Source organism: Chiloscyllium plagiosum, unplaced genomic scaffold (assembly GCF_037043375.1).
Source record: "Chiloscyllium plagiosum isolate Xiang-an unplaced genomic scaffold, Cpla_swu_hap1 HiC_scaffold_16, whole genome shotgun sequence".
Classification (NCBI taxonomy): Eukaryota; Metazoa; Chordata; class Chondrichthyes; order Orectolobiformes; family Hemiscylliidae; genus Chiloscyllium; species Chiloscyllium plagiosum.
Window position 1 is genome coordinate 8235850 of NW_028270154.1, and position 11801 is coordinate 8247650.

The window sequence follows — 11801 nt, forward strand, 5'->3', positions numbered from 1 at the left end:
ACCCGTATCCCAGGCAGAGCTGAAAGAACCTGACAGGTGTTACAATGCCTCCAGTAGGATCTAAAAAAAAAGACAGCCTATGTCCTCAGACTCGGCAGGAGTGGGGGCTCGGTAGGGGAATGTGGTGATTGCAAAGAGGTCGGGCACGAGGACCTCACAGAATAAGAATTCCATGATTACAGTTTTGAATCTGATCCAATCAGGGAGTCCTCGTTAATGATTAAGAACAGAAATGTCAGACAACCTTTGCATTCTGAGAACTGGCTCTCAGGGATTTGGATCAATGTCAAGGACTGTCCACGTGTAAATACAGGCTGACTTGGTTTTTGGGATACCAGCATCTGATTGTGACCTATTTCACAACCAATGTCCTTGTGACACCTTTTATCTCCTAAGTGATCGTAATGCAGATAATAACATAAAATCTAGGAGGAGATGTAAGCAACTCACATGATCATGAATCAAGCCATTGATATGATCATGATTCTTCTCTATTCAGCCTCAACTCTACTTTCCTGCCTGCTGTCCTTTATCTGTGAACCCATTATTAATTAAAAATCTAACTCCAGATTAAATTTATTCAGGGTCCAACATTAACCACACTCTGCAGTTGTGAGTTTCATTGATTCAAGACCTTTTGAGAGAAGTAATTCCTCCTCATCTCTGTTTTAAATCTGCTATCCATTAGCCAAAAAACTATGACCTCTCATTTTAGGTTGCCCAAAAAGGGAAAACTCTGTTTCTACTTTGTCAATCTCCTAGAGCATTTTATATCCTTCAATTAGATCTTCTTTAATTCTCCAGCCTAAACCAAATATGGACTTTAACTGTGCATTATCTCCGCATAAGGCAAACCTTTCATCTCCTCAACAAATCTAATAAACATTCTCTGATCTGCCTCAAAGGAATTACATTCTGTCTCAAGCAAAGGAACCAAAATTGTACACAATAATACAGATATCAAATCATGTTTATCTTATATATTGTCCCTATTTTGATAGTCCATTTGTCAGCAATAAATGCTAAATTTCCATCTGATCTCTTTTTCACCTGTTGTACCTAAATGCTAGCTTTCTGTGACACGTGCACAAGGACACAAGGACCCTCTGCACAATATCATTTTTAATTTTCTCTTCACTTAGTAAGTTTTTTTTTTCCCTTCTGACAAAAGTTGATAACCTCATACTTATCCATATTAAATTCTATCTACCTAATTTTGACTGTTCACCTAACCTATCCATATCCATCTGTAAATTTTTTGTATCATCATTGTGACATACATGCCCACACAACCCAGTGTTACCTATAGATTTGGCTACAGCGCATTCTATTGCAGTATCCAGGTCATTAGCATAAACTGTTAATAGTCAGGGCTTGAGAACAGAACCCTGTGGCATCCCATTATGACTTGTAAACAAGCAAAGGATCCATTTTTCCTGATCTTTGATTTCTGTTCAGAAGCTAATTCTCTATCTAAACTAATATATAACCCTTAATGCCATGTGATTGCATATGTATTGGACAATTGCCTCTAGGATGTCAAGATAAATTACATCTATAGGACACCAGTAATTGACCTTGCTTATTACGTAGAATCATAGAGTTGTGCAGCACGGAAACAGACACTTTGGTCCAACTCATCCCCACCAAGTAGACACCCCAATCTAATCTCGTCCCCATTGCCATGATTTGGCCCATATTCTTCTCAACCCTTCCTATTTATATATCCATCCAAACACCTTATAATTGTTTTAATTGTACCAGCCTCCACCACTGCCTCTGGCAGCTCATTCTATACATACACCACCCTCTCATAAAAAAGTTACCCCTCAGGAAAATCCTTCCCCTCTCACCTTAAATCTTGGTCCTATCATTTTGAACTCCATCACCCGAGGAAAAAGACCTTGACTATTCACCCTATCCACGTCCCTCATGATTTTATAAACCTCTCTAAGTTCACACTTCAGTCTCTAATTCTCCACAGGGCAAGAAGCCCCAGCCTATTCAGCCTCTCCCTACAGCTCAATTCCTCCACTCTTCACAGCATCCTTGTAGATAATTTTTGCACCTTCTCAAGTTTAGCAATATTCTTCCGATAGACGGGCAACCAGCATCGTATGCAATATTTCAAAAGTGGCCAAACCAATGTCCTGTACAGCCGCATAATGACATTCTACTTCTATACTCAGTGTTCTGACCAATGAAGGCAAATGTGCCAATCACCTTCAAAACCACTCTGTCTACCAATGACTCAACTTTCAAAGAGCTATGTAACTGTGCCCTTAGGGTCTCTTTGTTTGTCAACACTCCCCAGAGCACTACCATTATCTGTACATGTCCTGCCCTTGTTTGCCTTTCCAAAATGCAATACCACATTTATCTAAATTAATCTCTATCTTTCACTCTTTGGCTCAGTGGCCCAACTGATCAAGGTACTGTTTTCATCTGAGGTAACCTTCTCCACTTTCCATTCCACCATCAATTTTAATGGTATCGGACAGGAACTTGTAAAACTTACTAACCATTCCTCTCATATTCTCATCTAAAGCATTTACATAAATGACCGAGCACTGATCCTTGTGATACACTACTGATCATAGGCCTTCAGTCTGAAAAACAACCCTCGACCATCACTTTCTGTCTCTTTCTTTCAAGCCAATTTTATATCCAAATGGCTAGCTTCCACTGGATTGATATGATATAACCTTATGAACAAGTGTCACATGTGGAAACTTTTCAAACATTTTTCTGAAGTCAATAAAAATAGCGCCTTTGCCTTCATCAATTTCTTTGCCACCTCTTCAAAAATCTCAGTCAAGTTAGTGTGACATGATTTCACACATGCAAAGCCAAGCTGACTATTTCTAATCAGTCCATGCCTTTCAAACTGCATGTAAATCCTGTCCCTCAGAATCCCTTCCAACAAATTACACACCACTGATGTGAGGAACACCGGCCTTTAATTCCCTGTCTTTTCTTCACAGCCTTTCTTAAATAGTGGTACCACATTAGCCAACCTCTAGTCTTCTGGCACCCATAGCAATGGATGACACAAGTATCTCTGCAGGGGAAACAGCAATCTCTTTCCTAGCTCCCACAAAGTTATGGGAAATACCTGATCAGCTCACAGGCATTTATCTACTATTATGTGTTTTAAGACATCCAGCACCTCCTCTTCTGTAAGACATCACTACTTATTTTCCCAAGTTCCCTCACTTCTATGTCCTTTTCCATAGCAAATAAAGATACAAAATATTTCCTTATTATCACACACATCACCTGTGGTTCCACACCTTCATGGATACGCTGATCTAAAAGGTGCCCTATTCTATTCTTAGTTACTCTTTTGCCTTTAATATATTTACAGAAGGTCTTTGGATTCTCCTTAACTCTACTTGCCAAAACAAACTCATGCCTGAAGAAGGGCTCATGCCAGAAACGTCGATTCTCCTGCTCCTTGGATGCTGCCTGACCTGCTACGCTTTTCCAGCAAAACATTTTCAGCTCTGATCTCCAGCATCTGCAGTCCTCACTTTCTCCTAAAACTAACTCATGTCCCATTATTGGCCTCCTGATTTTCCTCTTCAGTAGACCTTGAATGCCCTTATACTCTTTCAGGGATTCAATTAATCACAGCTGTCTACATTTGAACAGCTTGAACAGTATCTCAATTTCTCTAATCATCCAGTTTTTTCTACACTACCAGCCTTGCCTTCACACCAATGGAAAAATATTGTTTCTGAACTCTCATTATCTCATCCTTAAATGCCTCACATCTGCTTTACTGACAAATAATATCCCACAATCATTTTTTACAAGTTCCTGTCTGATACTGTCAAAATTGGCCTTACTCCAATTTTGAACTTCAACTTTTTGATCAATTCTGTCCTTTTCCACAGCTATTTTAAAACTAATACAATTGTGATATCTTGCCCAAAGGTTCTCACCCATTGACATATTAGTCACTTGCTCGAGTTATTTAGAGGCATAGTCATAGAGATGTAAAGCACACAAACAGACCCTTCAGTCCAACTCATTCATGCCGAACATATATCCCAAACCAATCTAGTCCTACCTGCCAGCACCCAGCCCACATCCCTCTAAACCCTTCCTATTCAAATGTTGCAATTGTACCATAGAGTCATAGAGATGTACAGCATGGAAACAGACCCTTCAGACCAACCAGTCCATGCTGAACAGATATCCCAACCCAATCTAGTACCACCTGCCAGCACCTGGCCCATATTCCTCCAAACGCTTCCTATTCATATGCACATCCAAATGTCTCTTAAATGTTGCACTTCTACCAACCTCCACTACATCCTCTGGCAGCTCATTCCATACAGGTACCACCCTCTGCATGAAAAAAGTTGCCCCTTAGGTCTCTTTTATATCTTTCCTCTCTCACCCTAAACCTATGCCCTCGAGTTCTGGACTCCCTGACCCAAGGGAAAACACTTTGTCTATTTATCCTATCCATGCCCCTCATAATTTTGTAAATCTCTATACTGTCACCCCTCAGCCACTGACGCTCCAGGGAAAAAAGCCCCAGCCTGTTCAGCCTCTCCCTGTAGCTCAGATCCTCCAACCCTGGCAACATCCTTGTAAATCTTTTCTGAACACTTAAGTTTCACAACATCTTTCCGATAGGAAGGAGACCAGAATTGCAAGCAATATTCCAACAGTGGCCTAACCAATGTCCTGTACAGCCGCAACATGACCTCCCAACTCCTGTACTCAATACTTTGACCAATAAAGGAAAGCATACCAAACACCTTCTTCACTATCCTATCTACCTGTGACTCCACTTTCAAGGAGCTATGAACCTGCACTCCAAGGTCTCTTTGCTCAGCAACACTCTCTAGGACCTTACCATTAAGTGTATAAGTCCTGCTAAGATTTGCTTTCCCAAAATGCAGCATCTCGCATTTATCTGAATTAAACTCCATCTGCCACTTCTCAGCCCATTGGCCCATCTGGTCAAGATCCTGTTGTAATCTGAGGTAACCCTCTTCGCTGTCCAATACACCTCCAATTTTGGTGTCATCTGCAAACTTACTTACTGTACCTCTCATGCTTGCATCCAAATCATTTATGTAAATGCCAAAAAGTAGAGGGCCCAGCACCAATCCTTGTGGCACTCCACTGGTCACAGGCCTCCAGTCTGAAAAACAACCCTCCACCACCATCCTATGTCTTCTACCTTTGAGCCAGTTCTGTATCCAAATGGCTAGTTCTCCCTGTATTCCATGGGATCTAAGCTTGCTAATCAATCTCCCATGGGGAACCTTGTTGAACGCCTTACAGAAGTCCATATAGATCATATCTACTGCTCTGCCCTCATCAATCTTCTTTGTTACTTCTTCAAAAAAACTCAATCAAGTTTGCAAGACATGATTTCCCACGCACAAAGCCATGTTGACTATGCCGAATCAGTCCTTGCCTTTCCAAATACATGTACATCCTGTCCCTTAGGATTCCCTCCAACAACTTGCCCACCACCGAGGTCAGGCTCACCGGTCTATAGTTCCCTGGCTTGTCTTTACCACCCTTCTTAAACAGTGGCACCACGTTTGCCAACCTCCAGTCTTCCGGCACCTCACCTGTGACTATCGATGATACAAATATCTAAGCAAGAGGCCCAGCAATCACTTATCTAGCTTCCCACAGAGTTCTCGGGTACACCTGATCAGCCACCACCACTTCCTCCAGCAGCTCATTCCATACATGTACCACTCTCTGTGTGAAAGAAATGCCCCTCAGGTCTCTTTTATATCTTTCCCCTGTCAACCTACACCTATGTTCTCTAGTTCTGGACTCCACCACACCAGGGAAGAGACTTTGTCTATTTATCTTTTTGATGCACCTCATGATCTTATAAACCTCAATAAGGTCACCCCTCAGCCTTTGAAGCTCCTGGGAAAACAGCCCTAGCCTATTCAAACTCTCCCTATACCTCATATCCTCCAAACCTGGCAACATCCTTGTAAATCTTTTCGGAACTCTTTCAAGTTTCACAACATCTTTCCGTTAGGAAGGAGACCAGAATTGCACGTAATATTCCAACAGTGGTCTAACCAATGTTCTGTACAGCCACAAAATGACCTCCCAACTCCTGTACTCAATACTCTGACCTATAAAGTAAATCATACCGAACGCTATCCTATCCTATCCCACCTGTGACTCTACTTTCAAGAACCTATGAGCCTGCGCTTCAAAGTCTCTTTGTTCAGCATCTTTCCACAGTACCTTACCATTAAGTGTATAAGTCCTGCTTTGATTTGCTTTCCCAAAATGCAGTACTTCACATTTATCTAAATTAAACTCCATCTGCCACTTCTCAGGCCATTGTCCCATCTGATCAAGTGACCTTTGCAATGAGGTAATCTTCCTCGTGGTCCACTACACCTCCACACCTCTAATTTTTGTGTCATCTGCAAACTTACTAAATGTACCTCTTACACTCACATCCAAATCATTTACATAAATGGTGAAAAGTAATGGACCCAGCATCAATCCTTGTGGCACTCCACTGGTCACAGGCCTGCAGTCTGAAAAACAACTCTCCACCAAAACCCTCTGTTTCCTACCTTTGAGCCAGTTCTGTATCCAAATGGATAGTTCTCCCTGTATTCCATGAGATCTAATCTTGTTAACCAGTCTCCCATGGGGAATCTTGTCGAATGGGAGAAAGTGAGGTCTGCAGATGCTGGAGATCAGAGCTGGAAATGTGTTGCTGGAAAAGCGCAGCAGGTCAGGCAGCATCCAGGGAACAGGAGAATTGACGTTTCGGGCATAAGCCCTTCTTCAGGAATCTTGTTGAACGCCTTACTGAAGCCCATATAGATCACGTGCACAGCTCTTACCTCATCAATCCTCTTTGTTACTTCTTCAAAAAACTCAATCATGTTCATGAGACATGATTTCCCTTGCACAATGCCATGTTGACTATCCCTAATCAGTCCTTGCCTTTCCAAACACATGTACATCCTGTCCCTCAGGATTCCCTCCAAAACCTTGCCCACCACCGATGTCAGGCTCACTGGTCTATAGTCCCCTCACTTGTCCTTATCAACCTTCTTAAATAGTGGCATCATGCTAGCCAACCTCCAGTCTTCTGGCATCTCACCTGTGACTATCGATGATACAAATATCTCAGTAAGGGGACCAGTAATCACTTCCCCAGCTTCCCACAGAGTCCTAGCGTACACCCGATCAGGTCCTGGGGATTCATCCACTTTTGTGTTTCAAGGCATCCAGAACTTCCTCCTCTGTAATATGAACGTTTTTCATGATATCACCATCTATTTCACTACATTCTATTACTTCTATGTCCTTTTGCACAGTAAACACTGATGCAAAATTCTCATTTAGTATCTTCCCTATCTCCTGCGATTCCACACAAAGGCCGCCTTGCTGATCTTTAAGGGGCCTCTGTTCGCTCCCGAGTTACCATTTTGTCCTTAATGTATTTGTAAAAGCCTGTTGGATTCTCTTCAATACCATTTGCCAAAGCTATCTCATGTTCCTTTTTTTCCCTCCTGATTTCCCTCTTAAGTATACTCCTTTATACTCTGCTAAGGATACATTTGATCTATCTTGCTTATACCTGAAATATTCTCCCTTCTTTTTCTTAACCAAACCCTCAATTTCTTTCATCATCCAGCATTCCTTACAGCTACCAGCCTTTCCTTTCACCCTAACAGGAATATACCTTCTCTGGTCTGTCGTTATCTCATTTCTGAAGGCTTCCCATTTTCCAGCCATCCCTTTACCTGCAAAGATCTGCCCCCAATCAGCTTTTGAAAGTTCTTGCCAAATACCGTCAAAATTAGCCTTTCTCCAGTTTAGAACTTCAGCTTTTAGATCTGGTCTATCCTTTTCCATCACTATTTTAAAACTAATAGAATTATGGTTGCTGGCCCCAAAGTGCACCTCCACTTACACTCAGTCACCTTCCCTGCCTTATTTCCCAAGAGTAAGTCAAGTTTTGCACCTTCTCCAGTATGTACATCCACATATTGAATCAGAAAATTTTCCTGTATAAACTTAACAAATTCTTCTCCATCTAAACGCTTAATGCTATGGCAGTCCCAGTCTATGTTTGGAAAATTAAAACCCCCCACCATAACCATCCTATTATTCTTACAGATAACCGAGATCTCGTTACAAATCTGTTCTCAATCTCCCTCTGACTATTAGGGAGTCTATAATACAATCCCAATAAGGCAATCATCCCTTTCTTATTTCTCAGTTCAACTCAGGTAACTCCCCTGGATATATTTGCAGGAATATCCTCCGTCAGTACAGCTGTAATGCAATCCCTTAACAAAAGCTTCACTACCCTTCCTCTCTTGCCTCCCTTTCTGTGCTTCCTGTAGCATTTGAATCCTGGAACATCAAGCTGCCAGTCTTATCCATCCCTGAGCCACAGTTCTGCAATTACTATGATATCCCAGTCCCATATTCCTAACCATGCCCTGAGTTCATCTGTCTTCCCTGTTAGACCTCTTGCATTGAAATAAATGCAGTTTAATTTATCATTTTTACCTTGTTCTCTGCTTTGTCCCTGCCTGCCCTGATTGTTTGACTCGGTTCTTTTCTCAACTGCACCAGTCTCAGATTGACCTCTTTCCTCATTATCTCCCTCCATCGCACCCACCACGTTAATACTGTAAATCCTCCTCAGCAGCTCTAGCAAATCTCTCAGCCAGTATATTAGTCCTGTTGCAATTCAGGTGCAATTCTTCCGCCTTGTACAGGTCACTTCGAACCCAGAAGAGATTCCAATGATCCAATAATGTGAATCCTTCTCCCATACACCAGCTCCTCGGCCATGCATTCATCTGTTCTATCCTCCTACTCCTGCCCTCAGTAGCTCGCAGCATCATTATCCAGATATTACTACTCTCGCGGATTTCCTTTTTAAATTATTGTCCACCTCTCTATGTTCTCCCTTCAGAATCTCAGCCTTTTGCCTTCCTAGGTCATTGATCCCGATGTGTACAACGACCTCCTGCGGGTCCCTCTCCAGCAGGATGAGAACATCCTGCACCCTCTCTGAGACATCCTTGATCCTGGCACCAGGAAGGCAAGGCAACATTCTGGTTTTTCACTACTGGCCACAGAAGCTTTCGTCTGTCCCTCAGGCAAGAGTCCCCTAACACAATTGATCTCTTGGAACCCGGCGTAACCCTCATTGTAATAGAGCCAGTCAGGATACCAGAAACCTGGCTGATCGTGCTACATTCCCCTGAGAATCCATTACCCCCTACATTTTCTAAAACAACATACTCATTTGAAATGGGAATAGCTACAGAGGACTCCTGCACTACCTGCCTACCTCTCTTACCTTTCCTCGAGTTAAACCATCTATGTGACCGTATTTGCAACTTTTTCCCTTCCTATAATTCCCATTCATCACATCGCCCTGCTCTTGTAAATTCCTCTTTGCTTCTAACTGTCCCTCCAACTCAACATTCAATCTGATATGATTCTCAAACAACGGCATTTATTGCAGATATAATTCTCAGCAACAGATAAATTCTCCCTAAACTTCCACATCTGGCAAGAAAAGCATATCATCCTACTAAAGGCTAATTTTGCTTCTTCCAATTTACAGACCCAGTAAAAAGCACTGTCTTATTCCTCGACAAAATACTGTTCCAGAGTCTAGATTAGTGTGGTGCTGGAAAAGCACAGCAGGTCAGGCAGCAGCCGAGAAGCAGGAAAATCGACGTTTCGGGCAAAAGCCCTTCATCGGGCTTTTGCCCGAAAAGTCCATTTTCCTGTTTCTCGGATGCTGCCTGACCTGCTGTGCTTTTCCAGCACCACTCTAATCTAGACTCTGGTTTCCAGCATCTGCAGTCCTTGTTTTTACCTAAAATACTGTTCCAGGTTAACTTAATACTTGTGGCTTATATTTTAAGTTTAACCAAGAGACATATTTCAATAAACATATAATCAAGTAAGAACCGACTCCACTCACTGCTGCAGATGTTCTGTAGGCCACACTTAAAAATATTCACTTGTCTGTTTCTCTCCCAAACAGGTTCCTCCAAGATTAGTTGTGAATTTTACTGTTTGTTAATTTTCGCAGATGCACTCCGATGTCCAGCAATACATGAATTCAAATATCAAAGGCAGTAACTGCGCTGGTTCACTGCTGTGTCAGTTAGCACTGTTGGTTTCTTTCTTTCTCTCTCTCTCTCTTCCTGCACGGACCTCACCATGTGCTGTCTTTGTCGGTTCTTCTGCCTTTTAAAAGTGCTGTTGTTTTGCCTTTTTTTCTCCGAAATTCCGAAACAATGCAACAGCATATAAAACAGTAATTGCTGTTCCTGGAAATTGAGGAAATCACCTCCAACACCTAAAATACCTCAAAAAAGGAGCAGCTTGTTGCCGCCAGAAATTTTCCCGTCCTCTGTCTTGGATTACCGTCCCATTGAAGTTGACTCAATTGGCCAGCCAAAATTAAATCGCGTGCCTAGTGCAGTGCATCATTTGAGCTGTTTGCCTTCCACTCTTAACCAAGTTCGATGAATGAAAGTATGAATACCCATTTGATTACATGGGACAGCAGCACGAAATATTTAAAATAGCACAATATGTAGCTTCACAATCTGTACGCCCAATAAATTTCTCAAGTCTATATATTACCATTAATACAGATTACAAAACTTGAATTGATATGTTCTCTGCGTAAATCTACCAGTTGCATTAGCAGACTTCTAACGAGCTATAAGCATGGTGAAGCTCAAAACGTGAAGTGTTTGCTAAACGGCAAGAAAGTTTAGCTCTTCAACAAAACTGCTTCCCTCCACCCCCGCTCTGAAATAAATCAAGCCAAATGCAACCTTATATAGTGGTGGTCAATTAATCAATCAGCACCACATGCACGCAACACTCTGCCCATTATCGTTATGGGTAGTTTTGACACCTGAGTAGGCACAAATTCACTACAATGTTTCCTGCTTTGAAACTTCAATTATTCGTCAGAAATTCGCCTTAGATCCTTATACAGCTTCTTCCAAGCCCACGCCCACTTCCATCAAATAGGACAGGACAGCAGATACATGGAAACACGACGGCCTGCAATTTTTCGTCCAAGGTTCTCACATTCCTGATTTGGAAATATGTCGCCAAACACAGTCGTTGGGTCAAAATCACGAAATTCTGTTCTTAATGATATTGTGAGCCTACCTACAGTGCATAGACTGCAGCAGATCAAGAAGGTAGTTCACCACCGCCTTTTCAAGGGCAACTAGGGACGAGGAATAAATGTCTCCCGAATGAACAAAACTGTGTTTGGCTCTAAAGGACTTGAGAAACCTTGAACAATGAAGGTGCGATATTTAAGTGAAATATTTCTCTTGATTTCGTTTGTTTTTCATTCTCCACGATGAGCAGCCTGAAAACCATTCAGTAAGTAGTTAAAGTTTGCTAATTTATCTTGCTCAACTCCCTACTACTGTCCAGGCCAGTAGTTTTCGCATTGTATTCTCTCTGTGTGACACCACGTAATAAAACTGCACACTGGACATGCGACCAATTTTGCACGAGACAAAACTCCCAGGTGGCGTGCAAGATATCGACATTTCGTTTAAATAATAAGCACCCTAACCTGAGTTTCCTTAGACAATCTACAGTGCTAACATCTATCTCAAAGGTTGTCTCGATGGGCTCTGTTCAAACAAGGTGCACAACTCAGTCAACTACGACGCTGTTGGTCTTCCTCTAATCCAGGATCAGGGTAATGGAATCTGTCATCAGTCGGAGTACTAACCAACAGTTGCTCATTA

The 11801-nt window shown here is 42.0% G+C and overlaps 1 pseudogene across 1 annotated transcript in view; it reads right to left on the reverse strand.

Moving 5' to 3' along the window:
* LOC148147467 (protocadherin alpha-C2-like) overlaps window positions 1-11801 on the reverse strand; it is an 87500-nt pseudogene that overhangs the window by 34821 nt on the left and 40878 nt on the right. The window lies entirely within an intron of this gene.